This window comes from Bradysia coprophila, unplaced genomic scaffold, assembly GCF_014529535.1.
Source record: "Bradysia coprophila strain Holo2 unplaced genomic scaffold, BU_Bcop_v1 contig_476, whole genome shotgun sequence".
Lineage (NCBI taxonomy): Eukaryota > Metazoa > Arthropoda > Insecta > Diptera > Sciaridae > Bradysia > Bradysia coprophila.
Window position 1 is genome coordinate 3,383,353 of NW_023503727.1, and position 21,077 is coordinate 3,404,429.

General features: G+C 32.7%; 1 protein-coding gene across 4 annotated transcripts in view; it reads left to right on the forward strand.

The window, feature by feature from the left end:
• Positions 1-21,077, forward strand: part of LOC119082722 (teneurin-m) — a 536,832-nt gene that overhangs the window by 397,009 nt on the left and 118,746 nt on the right. For 2 of the 4 annotated variants that reach the window (XM_037192305.1, XM_037192306.1), the window contains exon 1: positions 13,280-13,751. The exons of 1 other annotated variant lie outside the window; for it this stretch is intronic. The gene's annotated coding sequence lies outside the window, so the exon portion shown is untranslated. Of the gene's footprint in view, positions 1-13,279; positions 13,752-13,802; positions 14,197-21,077 lie in introns of those variants that run through there. One more of the 4 variants, XM_037192308.1, reaches the window with a different exon arrangement.

Here is a 21,077-nt window from a genome sequence, read left to right on the forward strand (position 1 = left end):
GGAAGAAAATAAATAATGAAAATAACCGAAGATCGGATTTCTTTTCGAAGGGAGTTCTTATAGTTCTCATTTTCACGGAAGAATAGACACTATTTACGAAGAGAAGACGGTGAACAAACAAAACGAAAAATTGTTTTGTTTGTGAATTTCAACCAGTTCCTGAGAAAAACGTTTTTTTTTTTTGCTTGAAATCTTTGATTACCACCATGAAGAGAAACATTTTACAAACCTTTTATTTCTGACACAAATGAACGAGTCCGTAAATATTAGGTCACTACCAGGCAAAACAATTACAGCCACATATGGTTGATGGTTCTTTTAACAAAAAATATTAACAACGAACTACGTGCCTAGCAAAAAATTCGGGCAATTTACAAGGCCCTGAGAGAATTAGCAGTAGCATATCAAAAAGAAATCTTCATCAACATCAGGATGCTATAATAGTAATTTGAACAGCTAGTTGCGAACCACAAAGTGTGACAAAAACTAACACTTTCGCAACGTGTTGCATACAACGTTTTCTGCAACCAGCTGCGAAAAATGAACTTTTGAAATGCAAACAATACCTCTACCTTTAACATACATTCTACCGTATGATTGAAATTCTGTATGAAGAATCTTGACTGCATTTTCGTACGCTTTTAATATTGGCTAACTGCGATTATATATCTCAATAGCCGAATGGTTAGAGTTGCTCGTTAAGCATATTGGGTTTTCGTGTCAGGGGTTCGAAATTTGGTCAGGGCAGAATTTTTATTTACGGTTAATGGTTCAGAAGGAGTGGTGTAAAGTAGATCCATTTCATCACTAGTGGTGAAAAGTAAATCCATTTCATCACTAGTGATGTAAAGTAAATCCATTTCATCACTAATGGTGAAAAGTAAATCCATTTCATCACTAGTGGTGAAAAGTAAATCCATTTCATCACTAGTGTTGTAAAGTAAATCCATTTCATCACTAGTGGTGAAAAGTAAATCCATTTCATCACTAGTGGTGTAAAGTAAATCCATTTCATACCTAGTGGTGTAAAGTAAATCCATTTCATCACTAGTGGTGTAAAGTAAATCCATTTCATCACTAGTGTTGTAAAGTAAATCCATTTCATCACTAGTGGTGAAAAGTAAATCCATTTCATCACTAGTGGTGTAAAGTAAATCCATTTCATACCTAGTGGTGTAAAGTAAATCCATTTCATCACTAGTGGTGTAAAGTAAATCCATTTCATCACTAGTGTTGTAAAGTAAATCCATTTCATCACTAGTGGTGAAAAGTAAATCCATTTCATCACTAGTGTTGTAAAGTAAATCCATTTCATCACTAGTGGTGAAAAGTAAATCCATTTCATACCTAGTGGTGTAAAGTAAATCCATTTCATCACTAGTGGTGTAAAGTAAATCCATTTCATCACTAGTGTTGTAAAGTAAATCCATTTCATCACTAGTGGTGAAAAGTAAATCCATTTCATCACTAGTGGTGTAAAGTAAATCCATTTCATACCTAGTGGTGTAAAGTAAATCCATTTCATCACTAGTGGTGTAAAGTAAATCCATTTCATCACTAGTGTTGTAAAGTAAATCCATTTCATCACTAGTGGTGAAAAGTAAATCCATTTCATACCTAGTGGTGTAAAGTAAATCCATTTCATCACTAGTGGTGAAAAGTAAATCCATTTCATCACTAGTGTTGTAAAGTAGATCCATTTCATCACTAGTGGTGAAAAGTAAATCCATTTCATCACTAGTGATGTAAAGTAAATCCATTTCATCACTAATGGTGAAAAGTAAATCCATTTCATCACTAGTGGTGAAAAGTAAATCCATTTCATCACTAGTGTTGTAAAGTAAATCCATTTCATCACTAGTGGTGAAAAGTAAATCCATTTCATCACTAGTGGTGTAAAGTAAATCCATTTCATCACTAATGGTGAAAAGTAAATCCATTTCATCACTAGTGGTGAAAAGTAAATCCATTTCATCACTAGTGTTGTAAAGTAAATCCATTTCATCACTAGTGGTGAAAAGTAAATCCATTTCATCACTAGTGGTGTAAAGTAAATCCATTTCATACCTAGTGGTGTAAAGTAAATCCATTTCATCACTAGTGTTGTAAAGTAAATCCATTTCATCACTAGTGGTGAAAAGTAAATCCATTTCATACCTAGTGGTGTAAAGTAAATCCATTTCATCACTAGTGGTGTAAAGTAAATCCATTTCATCACTAGTGTTGTAAAGTAAATCCATTTCATCACTAGTGGTGAAAAGTAAATCCATTTCATCACTAGTGTTGTAAAGTAGATCCATTTCATCACTAGTGGTGAAAAGTAAATCCATTTCATCACTAGTGATGTAAAGTAAATCCATTTCATCACTAATGGTGAAAAGTAAATCCATTTCATCACTAGTGGTGAAAAGTAAATCCATTTCATCACTAGTGTTGTAAAGTAAATCCATTTCATCACTAGTGGTGAAAAGTAAATCCATTTCATCACTAGTGGTGTAAAGTAAATCCATTTCATCACTAATGGTGAAAAGTAAATCCATTTCATCACTAGTGGTGAAAAGTAAATCCATTTCATCACTAGTGTTGTAAAGTAAATCCATTTCATCACTAGTGGTGAAAAGTAAATCCATTTCATCACTAGTGGTGTAAAGTAAATCCATTTCATACCTAGTGGTGTAAAGTAAATCCATTTCATCACTAGTGGTGTAAAGTAAATCCATTTCATCACTAGTGTTGTAAAGTAAATCCATTTCATCACTAGTGGTGAAAAGTAAATCCATTTCATCACTAGTGGTGTAAAGTAAATCCATTTCATACCTAGTGGTGTAAAGTAAATCCATTTCATCACTAGTGGTGTAAAGTAAATCCATTTCATCACTAGTGGTGTAAAGTAAATCCATTTCATCACTAGTGGTGTAAAGTAAATCCATTTCATACCTAGTGGTGTAAAGTAAATCCATTTCATCACTAGTGGTGTAAAGTAAATCCATTTCATCACTAGTGTTGTAAAGTAAATCCATTTCATCACTAGTGGTGAAAAGTAAATCCATTTCATACCTAGTGGTGTAAAGTAAATCCATTTCATCACTAGTGGTGTAAAGTAAATCCATTTCATCACTAGTGTTGTAAAGTAAATCCATTTCATCACTAGTGGTGTAAAGTAAATCCATTTCATACCTAGTGGTGTAAAGTAAATCCATTTCATCACTAGTGGTGTAAAGTAAATCCATTTCATCACTAGTGTTGTAAAGTAAATCCATTTCATCACTAGTGGTGAAAAGTAAATCCATTTCATCACTAGTGGTGTAAAGTAAATCCATTTCATCACTAGTGGTGAAAAGTAAAATATAGAAAAACAGAGAAAAAAATACCCTTCGATCGCCACCCAAATCACGCATGAAAAAGTTCAGTTTTCGCAGCACAGTTGCTGAAAATTCCTTTTGCCTAACACAGTTTACTCAATCAAATTGTGGTATACGCAATTTCAAATATTTTAATGAATAAATCACACTTGTAATTATGGCAAAAAAGAAGACCGAGCTCAGCTAATTTCTAATTAATAATAACAATTTCATCGAAAATATCTTCTCAAATTCTGGTGGAAATGACTTAAGGTTTTATTCAAATGAATTTATTCTTTTTAAAAAAATATATAATTCAACAAGCACCACATGGCGAGGGCTTAGTGGTTTGTTGTAACAAAATAAATCGGCAAAATATATTTCTTTTCACATTTGTATATCACATTAATGTGTGTTGTATGTATATGGTATAAGGTTCATCATTTTTTAATCATAAAAATATCTTCAGGCCAATATCAAAGCCATATCCAACACATTTTTATATGTACATAACTCGGCTCGTATGTTTTTTAATACCCATCATAATATTGAGTAATATAATCTCATTTAGTCTTTGACTTTTTTATAATAAGCTTTATAGCGGCTATGGATGTTCCCATTTGCCATTAGACAGATGTCTATGGCTGCTATTATAATAAGTTTTTTTTTATCTCCTCTCTCTCACTGTATTTATACTACACCAAAATCGGATTATAATTATAATTAATTTATTCAAAAGAGTTTATTAAAATGAGTAGTGAATGAAAAGAAGAGGATAGATCAGTGGTAATTTGTTGAATTTATTGATTTCGTTTGAAGTTTCTGTTTGAACAACGTAAAATCGATCGACAATCAAGTTCATGGATATTTTTATACGAGACATTTCGGTTTGAGCAGGGTCGCAGCTGGTGTAGGTTTCTTTTATTATGTATTCGAATAATTTATTGGCTTTTTTATTGGAATATTTTACACGCTTACGATGAGTTATACAGTTTTGCAGAAAATGTGGGTCTACGATTCCATTCCATGTCTAAGATTTTTGCTTTGGTTTTAAGTTTTCTGTCGTTAGAGCCTTTGCCTTTGGTTGTTGCTGATTGAAGGATTGAAAGACTGTAGAAATGTGTATTCTAGATAAGGGCTTACTGTTAGAAATTTCAATTCCTAAAAATTCAGAAAATTACTAATTTTAGATCTTTGAATAATAAATTCTCAAAAATTACAGTGAACGACATCTCAAATGTCTCACTGTCAAATTTTTCTGAGAATTTTATCGTGTCATTGCAAATTCACAATGACATTCTCTGAAAAAAATGACAGTGAGACATTTGAGATGTCGTTCACTGTATTAAAATTCTTACAGTTTTAGGAATTTTTAAGGATTTTCAGAATTCAATCCCAAAATTCCTAAGAATTCTAAAAAAACTTCTGAAAATTTAAAAAAATCCGAATTATGGGCTCGGTTTTAGACAGCGCCTGTTTTTAGGAATTAAATTCTAAAAGTTCCATAAAATTCCTAAAAATTCTCAGCAAATTCCTACATTCTAAATTATTAAATTTAGGAATTTGTTCAGAATTTTGAGGAATTTTATGAATACGCTCTGGCTCTAGACCCTGTTCACATTTTCTGTCAAGTGCTAATTTAAGTCAAATACTTCTATCGGCTCTAATATTTGAGTCCGTTGGGATCAAAAGTAGGTCTATTACATCTGTCAAAGTGACGTTTTAAACGTCAAACATAAGAAATCTTTTAAGTAGTCAGTAATTTCGTTGATTTTTCTTAAATTGTTTTTCACTAACTGGATTTTTAAAAAAATAAGGAAATATTAACGAAATAACCGACCGTTTTACAGAGTTTTTAATGTTTGACGTTTAAAACGTCACTTTGACGGATGAATAGACCTACTTTTGACCCCACGAACTCATTTAAAATATTATCAGTGTTAGTTAACGAGCGCTAATAATTTCTGCTTGAGCGTTAAAAGTACCTCAATTTACCAATATGTTCAACAAGTTGGTACCAACTACATGAAAATCACAGTACATTGCTTTATACAAAAGTCTTGAGTCTACGTTCCCGCTTCTATTTGATCATCTGTGACCAGATACCCTATCACCTATTACCGTGACGCATGTGGAAACACTACGATCAAAAGATCGAAAGAAAGCAGGCTCGATTCCCGCGGAAAGATTGGTTGAAAGGGGTCTTTTCGCCCAGTTAAACTCTGTCATCTGTTATAGACAGACCTAGACAACAAATCTAAACGATAAGCTTTGGATTGTGGTGATCTTATATAGAATAATGTCTGCCAAAACAAATGAAGTAAAAGATTTCGCATCTATCTTTTGAAAACACTTCGATCACAAGAAGTAGTAGAAAAATTTTGTGCAAGGAAAACACTTTGTTTTTCTTGGAAAAATATCAGTAACCTCGGTGCTTGTAATTTAAATATTCTGATTGACATTTCAGCTAGCACCTATCAGTTAGATCGGTCCAACTACAAATTAGCGTCGTTCTTAATTAGCATCAAAAAGATTCCGAAAATATTCCGATGAAATTCTATTTTCCAATTTCAATTTACAGCACTCCGATGCCTGTATGGAACAGGCATATGGAACGTTCAGCAACTTGAAACATGAAAATAATTAATTGTTACATCTTCATGACAAAGCATTTTTCGATTTGTTTGTTTTATGAGTTATATTCAATTCAGTCGTGATGCACTTCAATCCATGTGTGCATTCACTTCTCTCCGTACACTTCCATCAAAATGTATTTTCTGATGAGAAGAAGCTAGAATAATACACATATTCCAAATGCGATATGTACGGCTGATGGTTGGTTTATAGACAGACGACGGGTTTCTCGTTATATTCGTTTTTGTGATAAAATCCAAGCGAAAAGAGAGGCACTATATTTCGTATCAATCTTCGTTAATCCATTCATCCAAATAAGAATCAAAAGGAATTGTAAATACTTTGATTCTTTAATTAGTTTAGAGAGTCGTTATTTCTCTACATTCGAAAATTGTTCATGAAGTGCGATGGAAAATGCATTCCAGAATTTATATATTAATATTATGTGATACACCAGTTCGTGACGCTAAGAATGAATTTTTAATGAAAGTTTGTTTGTAAAAAGTCGAAAAAAAAAATTATTTGAAAATGGATTATGAGAGTTGGAAGAATCTTTTTTTTTATATTTTGATTTACAAAGCAGAATTATTCAACACTGAGTGTATGTTACAATGTTTGAAACATTGAACTGTTACACGAGAGAAACAAAATACTCTGCTGGAGCAATTAGAGATTATGTGTGATAACTGAAAAAAATGGGTTTTGTTTGATCGATCGTCTTGTGTGTGCGCATACAGAAGATTAAGTTAAAATATTTATCGGTTTTCTCACGCTATATCGATTAAGTGAGAACGAGTTTTACTATCATCAGCTCAACAACGTATTCACTCGACAAAATGTCTTATCTCATTCCATTTTTCAATTCTACCATGAAATTCTGTCACTAATACCGATTTTTTTCTCTATCTTTTTCAGGTAAGAGCGACAAACACTTTGACTGAATTTTCACAAACAATATCTGGCTAAGGTAAATGTTAGAAATTTTGTGTTTTACTGTCTTTTCACCATTCAGATGCTGAATCTACACTGTTAAAAATCGAGACCATTTCAAGCGTACGCATATCTGTACAGTGTCAATTGTCCAAATAGACTTGCTTGCGGGTCGAAAATCTTTCTTTTCATCAAATTTTATGAAACACCGACGCCCACTGCGTGTAATTGTACATTACAAGGGATAAAAAGGTGAAAAGTCTCGTTTCCATGCGTTTACTGACCTCGGCTTCGCCTCGAATCAACAAAATTATTTCTTCACGGCCTGCGGCGCTAACTTTCCTAAAAATAATAATTGTATTTGCATTTGCGATGTTGTACTTATTGAATTCTGGGCAAGTTCTAGCCACAATTTTTATATCTTCCAATTACAGTCGAACTCGTATATAGTCGTTATCCTCGAATATAGTCGATATCCTCGAATATAGTCGTTATCCTCGAATATAGTCGATATAATAGAACATAGTCGATATCCTCGAATATAGTCGATATCCTCGAATATAGTCGATATAATAGAACATAGTCGATATCCTCGAATATAGTCGATATTCTCGAATATAGTCGATATAATCGAATATAGTCGATATCCTCGAATATAGTCGATATAATCGAATATAGTCGATATCCTCGAATATAGTCGATATCCTCGAATATAGTCGATATCCTCGAATATAGTCGATATAATCGAATATAGTCGATATCCTCGAATATAGTCGATATTCTCGAATATAGTCGATATAATCGAATATAGTCGATATCCTCGAATATAGTCGATATCCTCGAATATAGTCGATATCCTCGAATATAGTCGATATCCTCGAATATAGGCAATATCCTCGAATATAGTCGATATCCTCGAATTTAGTCGATATCCTCGAATATAGTCGATATCCTCGAATATAGTCGATATAATAGAACATAGTCGATATCCTCGAATATAGTCGATATTCTCGAATATAGTCGATAGACTCGAATATAGTCGATATAATCGAATATAGTCGTTATCCTCGAATATAGTCGTTATCCTCGAATTCTGTCGATACACTAGAATATAGTCATATCCTCGAATATAGTCGATATCCTCGAATATAGTCGATATAATCGAATATAGTTGATATCCTCGAATATAGCCGATATTCTCGAATATAGTCGATATAATCGAATATAGTCGATATCCTCGAATATAGTCGATATCCTCGAATATAGTCGATATCCTCGAATATAGTCGATATCCTCGAATATAGGCAATATCCTCGAATATAGTCGATATCCTCGAATATAGTCGATATCCTCGAATATAGTCGATATAATCGAATATAGTCGATATCCTCGAATATAGTCGATATCCTCGAATATAGGCAATATCCTCGAATATAGTCGATATCCTCGAATATAGTCGATATCCTCGAATATAGTCGATATCCTCGAATTTAGTCGATATCCTCGAATATAGTCGATATCCTCGAATATAGTCGATATAATAGAACATAGTCGATATCCTCGAATATAGTCGATATTCTCGAATATAGTCGATAGACTCGAATATAGTCGACATAATCGAATATAGTCGTTATCCTCGAATATAGTCGTTATCCTCGAATTCTGTCGATACACTAGAATATAGTCATATCCTCGAATATAGTCGATATCCTCGAATATAGTCGATAGACTCGAATACTATCGATAAACTCGAATATAGTCGATATCCTCGAATTTTGTCGATATACTGGTTATCTCGTCATTTTTCCAATAATTTTTTGACATTAGTTATTACTACAATTCGTTATTTTGGTGGGGTTATTGTGCCCGAATACCGTTTGATGTTACCAAGAAAACTAAATTCATATGAGAGTGGGTAATCAAACTTCCCGATGGTCACTTTTACCAGAAATTTTCGTTTTCTTTTTGTATAAATCGAGAATTGAAATCAAAAATGATTATTCGCGATAAAGTCATATGTCATCGCCAACGACAACAAAATAAAAACGGATGACTGTGTCGCATGTGATTTCTATAAAAATATGTTCGTTCAAACTAATGAAGTACAAGATTTGAAGTTGATATCACTCGAAAATCATTTGATCAAAAGAAGTAATAGACTTGTATAGTAGTCCGGTGCTATTTGTTGGATAGGATAACATCAGGCTGTGATGGTAAAACGATCGTTTAGAGGTAGAAAAACATGAAACTTATTAAAAATCCGATGCAACTCCTTGCTCAACTCAATAATCTTCGAACATTAAAGTACATAAAGCTAACCTAATTGCATAAATTTGATTTGCAACCACTTTATATCCACATTTAATACACAAACACAAACGTTATCGTTATATTATAGTCAATAATGATGTGCCAAGCAGTTTTCAGCTTTTAGCATAATTTAATATCGAAACAGACATTGTACTTAGTGCGTTGACAGCGGACAGATATATGCGATACAATTCACTTTGTCACCTAAGAAGCATTATACCACCTGTCTATTCTCGGCATGTCATACATGCAACCCCTTTCCATTTCGATATTGCGGTATATACTAATGAGGATATTGATAATATCCGCACCATTCTATGGCTGAAATAAATGTTGAACCTGGCGTGTTTTGTATATGGATGTATCGCTGCGAATTCGAACAGTGGCCGCGAATTTAATCTTTACATACCTTTCCAATCGAATACCATGTCGAATGCACCGTCAACGTAAAATCGAATTGGATTAAGGAGACAGACATGAGAAGCTAAAATTTTTTGTGGCGACGCATTGTAAACACATTTGTGATAATCCATTGGAAAACTCTTTGATATTTCGGTATAAATCCGGTCTCATCAAATTCCTCTCCTCGTCGATTGAATGGAACATTAAAAAGGAAAGTTTTTCGTCATTCACATTGTCGAATAGTTAAAACGAATTCTTGTAGACTTTCCGAATGTAAATTCGAGATATAGGAATGAGTTAACTGCATTTTCCCGTGCCGTAAAACTTTTCCTCCCATACAATCAGTGTACGATCTGCATTGCGTAATGACAATTTAATTTCGCTTTCAATCCCTCGGTTCATCAAATACAAATTTTCCTACCAGACAAAAATGATTTTTTTTCGTCTTTCCACTGTGTGTTGTAATATATGTTTTCCAACAAAAACAAATATAAAAAACACAACAGTAGAATCCGAGGAACGCATATATTTTCATTTTAAATTAAATTCAAAACAGAAAATATTGTATGGAGAATCTGAAACAAATCAAACAACCATATGCAGACAATGTTCTGTTGTTTGAATGGGAAGGAGTAAAGAACAAAAAAAAAGAAGAAAGATTTCGAGTCGTCTTCTTTTCACCGGCATTGTATGTCGTATTAAATATTGCACTATGTTAAGAATTGTTAAAGAAAAACGAAAAGTTTTTCTATATAGTTTGGAAAACAAAAAGTTTTCCATGCGAGAAAAAAATCTAGAAAAAAGTTTTCCTTTAGATTTGCTTAGATTTGCACATAACGAACACTCGAAATTGTTTTGTTCAATATAGAGAGATGCAGATGTACTTTCGCATATGTCCCAATGATTTTCGCACGAAATGTTCTCTAATACTATCGAATGATATGGTAAACGAACGCAAGGCACATACAGATCATGTCCGGAGCGAAAGCGGAGGACTTGACGCAGTCTAACTTCCAAAAAAGAACGAAGAAATTTGTTTGAGACGCGGCAACTATATATAGGTGAGAATTTAAGATTCTTTCCTTTGGCCTGTATCACCACAAATCCTATTCTATCTTATTCGCGCTTCAAATACGAGCAAAACGAGCTATCACTCGACTATGTAACTTTAAAATTGCCGGAGATACATCGTTTTGAAGTTGGTCATTTTGATAGAAAATGCACCAAATTAACGTTTTCCAAACAATCGAAATCTTTCAACTTACTCTGTATGTTTCTATCTGTCTATCTATCTGTCTATCTATCGACGGTCGATCTCGGAAACTAGTCAGCCAATCTCCATGAAATTTTGCAGGAACCTCAGGGTGGGCATAAAAATGAAAATGTGATACGCCATTACCCCAGGAAAAACCAAAATTTTGTTTTATTGGCCTCGAAGTGGTTTCTGAGTGTGGTTTTCGAGGGTCGGGAACGCGTCAAATTTTCTGAATTTCGTCAGATTTTGGAATTTCGTCAAATTTTCGATTTTCGTCAAATTTTCGATTTTCGTCAAATTTTCGATTTTCGTCAAATTTTCAATTTCGTCAAATTTTCAATTTCGTCAAATTTTCAATTTCGTCAAATTTCGTCAAATTTTCGAATTTCGTCAACTTTTCGAATTTCGTCAAATTTTCAAATTTCGTCAAATTTTCGATTTTCGTAAAATTTTTGAATTAAAACTGTAAACTGTTATAAAAAGCAGTGTTGACTACACTTCTAAAACGACTGATATCCCAACAAAAATCTCTTCGAGAAAAGTGTGACGCAGTCTTTGAAGTACAATTTCTAAAATGAATGATATCGCTAGAGTTGACGCTTTCAGCTTCGTTACGCAAAAATTAAATTTTACACCCAATTTTAGTTCAAACAAGCTGGCTTAGGTTTTCTCATCATCTGCCAAATAATTTTTACCAAAAAAAAATTTGACTGGAAACAACCAAAATTTTACCAAAAAAATCTGCGTCGCATGTGGCAGATAAATTTTCTTGCTGGTTCCTGAACATCTGCCACTTTGCGACGCAGATTTTTTTGGTAAAATTTTGGTTGTTTCCAGTCTAAATTTTTTTTGGTAAAAATTATTTGGCAGATGATGAGAAAACCTAAGCCAGCTTGTTTGAACTAAAATTGGGCGTAAAATTTAATTTTTGCGTAACGAAGCTGAAAGCGTCAACTCTAGCGATATCATTCATTTTAGAAATTGTATTTCAAAGACTGCGTCACACTTTTCTCGAAGAGATTTTTGTTGGGATTTCTATGCATAAATTACAGATTTTAAAGAATCAATACAGACTCGATCAATCGATAAAATATAATAAAAGGACCATTAGTCGGATCGTCCTTTTTTCTAACCTTAACTCTATCATTCTGTCATATCATCCATAAATTGAGCAAAATATCAATTTCAAATCAATATGAGGGTGTTAAAAAGCGGTGTGAAAATTTCTTCGATTTTATTTTTCGAAAATAATCTCGAAAAGAAAATGCTTTTTACGGATACAAAAAGTGTCTGCCACTCTGTGTACTGTGAAAATCCATCAGCTGGATTTATTGAAGGAAAAAATAAATTTGTCTCCTACCAATAACACTCTCAGCTGCTTTTGCTTGATTATTTTCATATTTTAAATCGCTGGAAAAATTTACGATAAAAATGTGTTACCATCACGAGATCATCAAATTGGGAAGCGCATTTTATGGGCCAATTAAAAGTTTAATTTGTTTTAATTAAAATTCGTTTCTTTTGACTGTAAGTGATTAGTAAAGAAGAAAACGGGGTTCTCCTCGACATAATTCCCCAACATATATCCGAACTACACCATCATATCTCGATACAACAACTACTTACACTTCAAAAACATTATTTTTGTTTTTTTCTTTTTGCCTCCTTATTCATGTATGAGCTGTTACATGTTACACTACACATATTACTTAATGTAAATCCCGTTTCATTGAAGTACATTTTCAACGTTAGGATAATGCTCTTTTGCATCTTTCATCCCCCCAACATTGGCTCACATTTTCATTCCTTCACAAACACATTTCTCTGTGTGGATGCACACACGAAACGTCGACTATAAATGAGAAGTATCAGTGTGTATCCGATTTTCCCATTCATTATTTCATTTAAACTCAATCTTTTTCGTGCTACTACCAAACCAATACAAATGTAATATCAAAATAAAGTAACGAAACCGACCAAATATAATCCAGACATTTTTTTCTTCTTATCGTTCCTTCGTCCACAGTGAAAATTCAATTTCGCTCGGTAAAAATTACACAGCGAATGCGTTAAGAACTCGGAATATACTTTGAATTTTCATTTTTTTTTTTCGGTATATATCCTCTCTCTTCGCATAGAGCACACAACCATATAGATCTGTATATTAAAACCCGACGACGAACATTATCCGAATGAAGTGTTGCAAGTGTTGTGTGTGTATTAATACAGACATGAAGTTCATGTATATCTATATACGTATACGTCTCTATACATGAAACCATTGAAAGTATTCTAATAAAACAGCTCACGGTTCAGAGAAAAAGATTGAATATGTGTAAAACGAACCATGCTAAAGTCGACCCTGCTGTTGTGTGCTTGACTCAACTGTTTTCAGTTTGTTTTCAGCCTCCGTTCGTGATGGCAATTCGGTCTTTCGGTATAAAATAAGACAAATGAAAATTTCATATGATTTTCTTGAGACATTGTACAGGGAACGAAATATTAAAAAAAAATCGTAAACGAAATGAGTTTAAGGATATAGGCGAAAGAACATGTTTAATTGTGCGTTGAGATGTTAATACGTGTTATACGGGTTGAAATTTTTGAATATTATATTCGAACATAAACAAAACAAAAAAAAGTTCTTGTCCTACGGCTGTCTTAGCAAGACTGAAAACAGTAAAAAAATTATTTGAAAACGAGAAATATTTCGAAGAAAACATATAAATCCGCGCCGGAAAAATTTGTTAGTTTTTTTTTTCGTCATTCGTAAATTTATGCAGTTTTTGAACATTTTTGTGGAAATTTATCATTTTTTGGAAAAGTAACGAAAAAAAAGCGGAAAATGATTGATGTTGTTTGGTAGCGTTTAAAATTGCGTAAGTGAAAAGAGTTTTCCGTTTTGTGATAAAAGGAAATTCCTGAAACGATTTCGAATTTTCGTTTAAAAAATATAAAGTGGAAAATCCACCAAGAGTTTTCCGGCATTCAAAAAGTTTCGTTCTAATTATTTGTTTCGTTTATTAACAATTTATCAACGGTGAATTTTCATAAATATAATATGTCCATGCATTTATGATACGAAAAAAAGCTTTTTCCACACACGTATATATCCAGACAACACACGGGTGTTTAATATTTTTGTTTATATTGCAAATGGTGTGGATTGTTGTGTTTTGTTGTTTGTTATTTCTCATGAATTAATTTGTTGAAAAGTTAAAACGATTTAATTGGATAAACACACATTATTGGGATTATAATACGCATACCGACACACACACTCGCCGATTCCCGGAGTGTATGAGCCATGGATTCATAAAATAGGTACATAAACATGAAGCGCATAATTTGATGTGGAAACTGGGCAAAAATGTGTAATGAATGTTTGAATTGTTAATTAGGGCAGGTGATTCGTTAGCGAGAGGCGGTAAGCCCTGCTCGCGATTCTTATGGTTTATAAAAATGATTTTTCACAGAAAATTACCATTCGCGAAAACTATTTTCCAGTCTTCTCACCTTCTGTGCCAAATGAATCACGTATGAACTGTATAATCGCTGTGAGCCATAAGGCAGTCAATTGCTGCAATATTCTGTAAATTGTTAATAGATTCTCATGATATGGTTCACATTTGTTTTTCAGTTTAAATTATAACCGAAAGCCAATGGTATCAATCCTATGACCGTAAAATCTATTACTTCGATTGATTAAATTATTTTTTATTTTCCGACATCTTGTACTTCATATGTTCTATCCCACATTTCGGTATTTAAACGGATATCAGCCAGAGCTTAGCGTTTATTATTGTCGATGTTGTCGATAACAGATGATCTGTCGTTTGTGAATGGTGTTCTCATCAGAATACTGCTTATATCGTGAACAGACCATTTAACTATTGTTTGCATTGTTATCATTGCCTCTGTTCAACTAACTTAATCTATCTCCTATTAAACTGAATTCCGCAAATTTGTTGACATTCGTTTACAACGCATTCTCGGTCTGTAAGTTGAATTCGTTACGAAATAAATTTCCAAGCATTTGGCATCGATTCAATTGATGTCTTTCGACTTCAAAGACAATTATGATCTACAGACTACACAAACTGAATGTTCATACGTTTTTTTATCTTGACCATCTGAAGTGTTGTGTGAGTTGGTACGAGTTGTTTGTTTTTATGTCATGACAGCCTTCAATATTGCTTCCCCTTAGAGCTGTCCTTCAAAATGGAGGCAAAAAAAAAATTGGTCGAAAGTTTTGTTCATTAAACTCAAATTTCGATCGGAATTTTTTGGTCATTATTATTCCAAGCATTCGTCTATGAAACTCGTAACGGGCACCTTAAATAATAACAGTCGACATATCATAACTGTCTCACAAAATTTAACCTTCGTAAAGAAATATTGGCCGTTTTTTTTTTGGTTGTGTTTATGACCACCTATCAATGGCTTGATTAGTATGGATATGTGATCTGATATCCAAAAGAATAAGAATAAAAAAAAAATCATGAAAATAACATCGAAAACAATCTCATTTCAATTGCCCCATGCTGACCAAAAGTTGTCACATTAAAGACAATTTTTTTGTTGTCTTACAAATCGTTCGCTCACAATTCAGATCGTTACAAAAGCGATATTTTAAACAGCAAAATCAAAACAAACAGAAAATTGGTTTTTTGTTTTGTGTAATGTTCTGTATACATGTTCGGGTAATTTGATTTCAATCACCTTGCCATAATTAACCACCTACAATCGCATTAAAGCGCGAGAATGAATTTATTTAAGAGATTGGCGGCGGGTATTTTATATTTTTATACGGACAAAACGACGTGTATCAATAAATTAATAAAGTTAATTGTTGTGTAGAGCAGCGAAAAAAAAGCATAATTTGAAATCATTATAATTGCATCGTACGAAACGTGTACGTGTCATAATATTAATGGGAAAAAAAGTAAAACTAAAAATATTTAAATTGTCGCAATTTATTTCACACTTTTTGTTCGTTAACCACCGTAATTTATTTTTACGAAAAATCATGGACACATTTTGTACTTTATAATAATTTCAATTCAATTTTTAAAATGAAATTAATCAATGCGAGCATTTTGCTATGATATCGAATATTTTTGTTGGTTTTTTTTTTGCTACTAACATTTCAAGGATATCGAATGCTTTTCGAACTATAATACATTCCACAAAAAAAAATCTCTTTTTTCCCCCTGGCTGGGGTCATACATTATATTCCTTTGTTTCAGAGACATTTTTTTGTTCGGTCGGTGACCAAACAACAAAATAAAATCGTCTCAAATTTTGTGTGAATAATTAATTGAAAAAGGTCAAATTATTACGCAGGAAAGGACTGTGTTCGAAATTTTAATTTGTGAAATTTGCGGAATGAAAAATTAATGATTTCAAACTTTATTTGGGTTTCGGTTTGACGGGGCATTAGGATGAATCATTTCGGTTGCCAACTCTCTGGGATTTAAGCGGCATTATGTCTTATTTGATGAATTTATTTGATTAGTTCAGCATTCAGACGGATGCTTAGCCTACCAAAAGGTTTTAAGTGTAAAATACACGAGCAGTTGTTTTAGAGGTGAGGCGACATAACTACACGGTCAATATCGTCAGGAACGATATTATCGTTTTTTAGACGATAGTATCGTCCAAAAAACGATAGTATCGTTTTTTAGACGATACTATCGTCTAAAAAACGATAATATCGTCTAAAAAAATTTCATCCAGGACGATAATATCGTCTAAAATTATAAATTTTAAAATATTTTCAGGACGATATTATCGTTTTCTTGGACGATACTATCGTTTTTTTGAACGATACTATCGTTTTTTTGATGATACTATCGTCTAAAAAACGATATTATCGTTCAAAAAACGATAATATCGTTTTTTTGACGATAATATCGTCCTGGATGAAAATATCCGCTGGACGATATTATCGTTATTTTCTTTTTCTGAACAAATTTATCGTTTTTTTGGACGATACTATCGTCTAAAAACGATATTATCGTTTTTAAGACGATAGTATCGTTTTTTAGATGATAGTATCGTCCAAAAAAACGATAATATCGTTCCTGACGATATTGACGGTGTCGAAATGTCCCGCCACCTGTTTTAGAGATAGACTTCGTTTCAATGAAATTCGATTAGAATTCCAGATTCTATTAAAATTTTAATGATATGCTTACAGGTATAATCGTTACATCTTTTACTTCTTTTGTTTAAAGCGCAGCATAATATTCGATTTGAAAATCTAGTACTTCATTAGTTTCAAAATTCTTTTCCAAATATAAAAGAACCCTCCGCAGAGCTTATCCCTTACTTTTGCCGCCATTATCGTTAACAGATGAAAGAACTATCTACAGATAACAGTTGATCGTTCACTCGATCTGTTGGTCATTGTAATCTGCGCTTTTTTGCAGCAATTCCTTTAAACAAACATTAATCCTTTAGAAACGCTAAGCGTATTGCTGCACTGCACAGTTGAAACAAATCAGTTAACTCTAACTAATTCCTTATTGAGTACGAAATCTATTACTTCATTAGTTTTAACATACTATTTTGATACAAGCCAACAAATCATTGTGTTGCAGTTCGATAAAATTTCACGAAAATCCATAATCTATGGTCCATCCTACCACGAAGAGGAAAGATAACAAAAAAAACCCAAACCAGACACATTGTCCCCGAATTGTCAGTTCGTTTGTGCATAAAAGGGATGAAATAATGAGCCTAGATTAGGGTATTTTCTTCGGCCAGCTTGAAATAGAAATTAATTTCCATTTCAACCGATACCTGGACAAATTAAGCATGCAAATCAGTTTGCGTGATTGACCGTTTTTAATAAGAAATTTTAAATGAAATATCATCAGACAGTTAATATTGTCGGTCCGAAACGATTCCAGCGAATAAAGTGATTTATAATCGATTTCTACATCACGAAGTCATTTCGTAACCCACTTTTTAGGGATTTGTGTTTGTATAATGAATTATTGTATACGCATTGGTTGGTCGGTTCGGAGCGCGTTTTTTTTTAAATTTATTTTATTTAAAAGATTCCTTATTTTGATATCAGAATAAAAAATCTCCTTTCCGACAATAGAAAATTATTTTGTTTTTGATTCTCTCATTTCGTTCATTCCTTGAATTGCGTTTCTGCACAACAACAAAAATTGATGATATTCGATTATAGACTAACCAAAATCGAAACGAAACTTGTTGTTTGTTAATACAATTTTCGTTGTTGTTTCCTTCTCTCTGTGCATTAACCACGATAAATATACGAAAGACATTGTTAACATTCGAAGAGCTCGAGCACTGAGAAGGTACAGCATAGATAATTTATTTATTTTTCGAAATTGGTGGCATAAAATTGTTTTCTTCTTCTTCTTCTTCTGCTTTTCTTCTTTCATATGGTCGGAATGTGTTCCATATAAGGATTACGTTTTGTACATTTGTGTATCATTCCACCATACAAATGGCTTTTATTTTATTCGCCATGAATTAACATACAACTCCATTCCATAGTCCATATAACCATGATTGTACACACCGTACATATATATATATATATATATATATATATAAACTGAAGAGAGTCGTCGGTTGTGTCGTTTTTAATATGGGCATAAATGTGAATGCTGCATTTTGTGTACGCTGCTGTGGTGTATCTACATTTATGTTTATAATGGTCATGTGAAGCAGAGAGACCGTTTGAAGTGAGTTAGTTTACTTTTATAATATACATTTATTCCAGGCGTAATGATACCATAAATGATCTTAAGTTATAATGGAGTCAGAGAGTACGGTATGTTAAGGTTGTTTTCGGAATAAAATATTTAATAGATAACAAGGCACATGAATGGTTAATTTATTAAAATACTCCGGCTATATGGACTAAAAAAGAACCATATGCCCATTATTATTCCGTTTCATTCATCTCGTTAGTTCGGAATATAATGTGTATGCATTCCATATTCAATCAGGTGAATACAGCTGGGTATTCGTTTTACATTCAATAAGCGAAGCGTTTTTCTTTCAAAAAAAATAAATTTCTTATTTCTGGAAAATGTTTATTTTGATTTTCGAGTTTAATTGTTTCAGTTTCATCGTATGGTAGAGCGTCTTGTTTCCTTCGTTCTCGTTTGTATAAAAAAAAAAAGAATCCGAAACGTACGCCTAATCATTTTGGAGTTTGAATCTTTTCCCAGAATGCTAATAACTTAAAAATGTCTGTTCAGGCGAAAGCAAATGTTTATTAGACGTAAAATGTTTATTAGACGTATCGAGGATCTATTGATTTGAAAAGCGAAAAGGAATCCACAGTCAGTCAAAGTGATACTGATTTTCAGGAATTTGGTTCGTTATTCTCTTTCGTCTTCAATACTTTAATAGTTATTTCACACTTAGCGAGACTCCGACATCTTGTGGACCACCTTTTTGGGTAGACCCTTATGTATCGTTTGTATAAGCTGAGTTTACATGTTGGTCTAACCAAGGACTATTTTTCTTCATTTTCAATTTTTGGGAAAATTTATTTAAAAAAAAGTTGAAAAATTCTGGAAAATGTCGGAAAATTTATGAAAACATTGGAAGATATTTTAGTAAAAGTAGTCACTGCCTTGAACATACGCTTACATATGTGACAGTTGGGATCAAATATATTCCATCTGTCAAAGTGACGTTTTAAACGTCAAACCAATATTTTTATGCCAAATAGTTAAGAAGTCGTTTATTTTTACTCAATTCTATAAGTGAAATAGACTTATAGAAAAATTACCGATTTTGTGATTATTTGGCCAAAAATGTTTGGTTTGACGTTTAAAACGTCACTTTGACAGATGGAATAGACCGACTTTTGATTCCAACTGTTACATATGAGAAATTTTCCATCTGTCAAAGTGACGTTTTAAACGTCAAACGAAGAAAAATGTTTGAAGTAGTCCGAGTCACAAAATCAATTATTTTTCCTCAATTCAGAATTAAGAAACCATCAAAGATTTTTGGATCACTTTGCGGAGTAGAACTCCGTAAATGAAACGAAAGGATGAAACCTTAACAATAAATTTATTCAATTAAATTTGCTTACGATATATGACTTGTTCGATTGATCGTACGCGACGGAATGAAAGAATATAAAGCAATTTCCGTCGAGTTGTATTAAGTTATGCGGGTGGTGAATATAGAAAGTGCTGACTGAGAAGAATCGAACCGACGCAACTTCAAATACTTTTATTTCGTTTGACGTTTGAAACGTCACTTTGACAGATCGAAAAGACCGAGTATTTATACCAAATTTCACATATCTGTCTATCATTTGGTCTCTATTTGTTCTGTAGTACTTCAAATGATAAAAAAAAGTCTTACCAGTGACACTAATGATAAATATCGGAATACAATGTTAGTGACTTTTGAGTTTGCCTGACCGTAATAGATAAAGTGAAACTTTACGTTTCGCATCTTTCTTTTTTGTTTTCCTTTCAACACTGAAGGTCAATCCAATTTGAAATCCGTTAAAACCGTTGAATAACAATTCGCAATTTCGTTTCCACAGCCAATCCATCGTTCGAATGGCTCAATCATTTTTAATTAAAATTTATTTTATTAATTAAATTAATTATCCTATTCACCGAAATGTTTTATTAGAGCCAAAACATTACGATAAATAAAAAACGAATTTACTTTTACGTATACTATGCATATTGAGGTCAATTGAAGACGATTGAAATTATGATTTATTTCTTAATAATCCATTGGGATAATAAAATAAACATAAACTAAATTACACTCATTCCAAACGAATGTGCTTATTGCAAACGGAATATTCCCCATACATTCGTCTAGCGAGATATTTATTAAGCCAAGAATATTCGCATCATCTGTCCATAAATTAATTGAGCAAGACAAGACATAACCGAACGTATCGGTTCAGATTAAATTTTTATTTTAAATTCAGATAAATTTTCCGGATAAATTCAATTTGTTGTTGTTTGTAGCCTTTGTTTCCGAAGAGTTGATTCACAATCAGAATTAAATAGTAGAAATGGTGTTGCGACAAACCAGTTGTATGTTGAAATGAAACAAAAAAAAAATGTTTTATTTCATTATGTTCAACCATCTGTACGTATGTTAACATTATATCCCATAATATGCGTTTGCAATCCATCAAAGAGTCGATTGCTATTCAGTTTTTT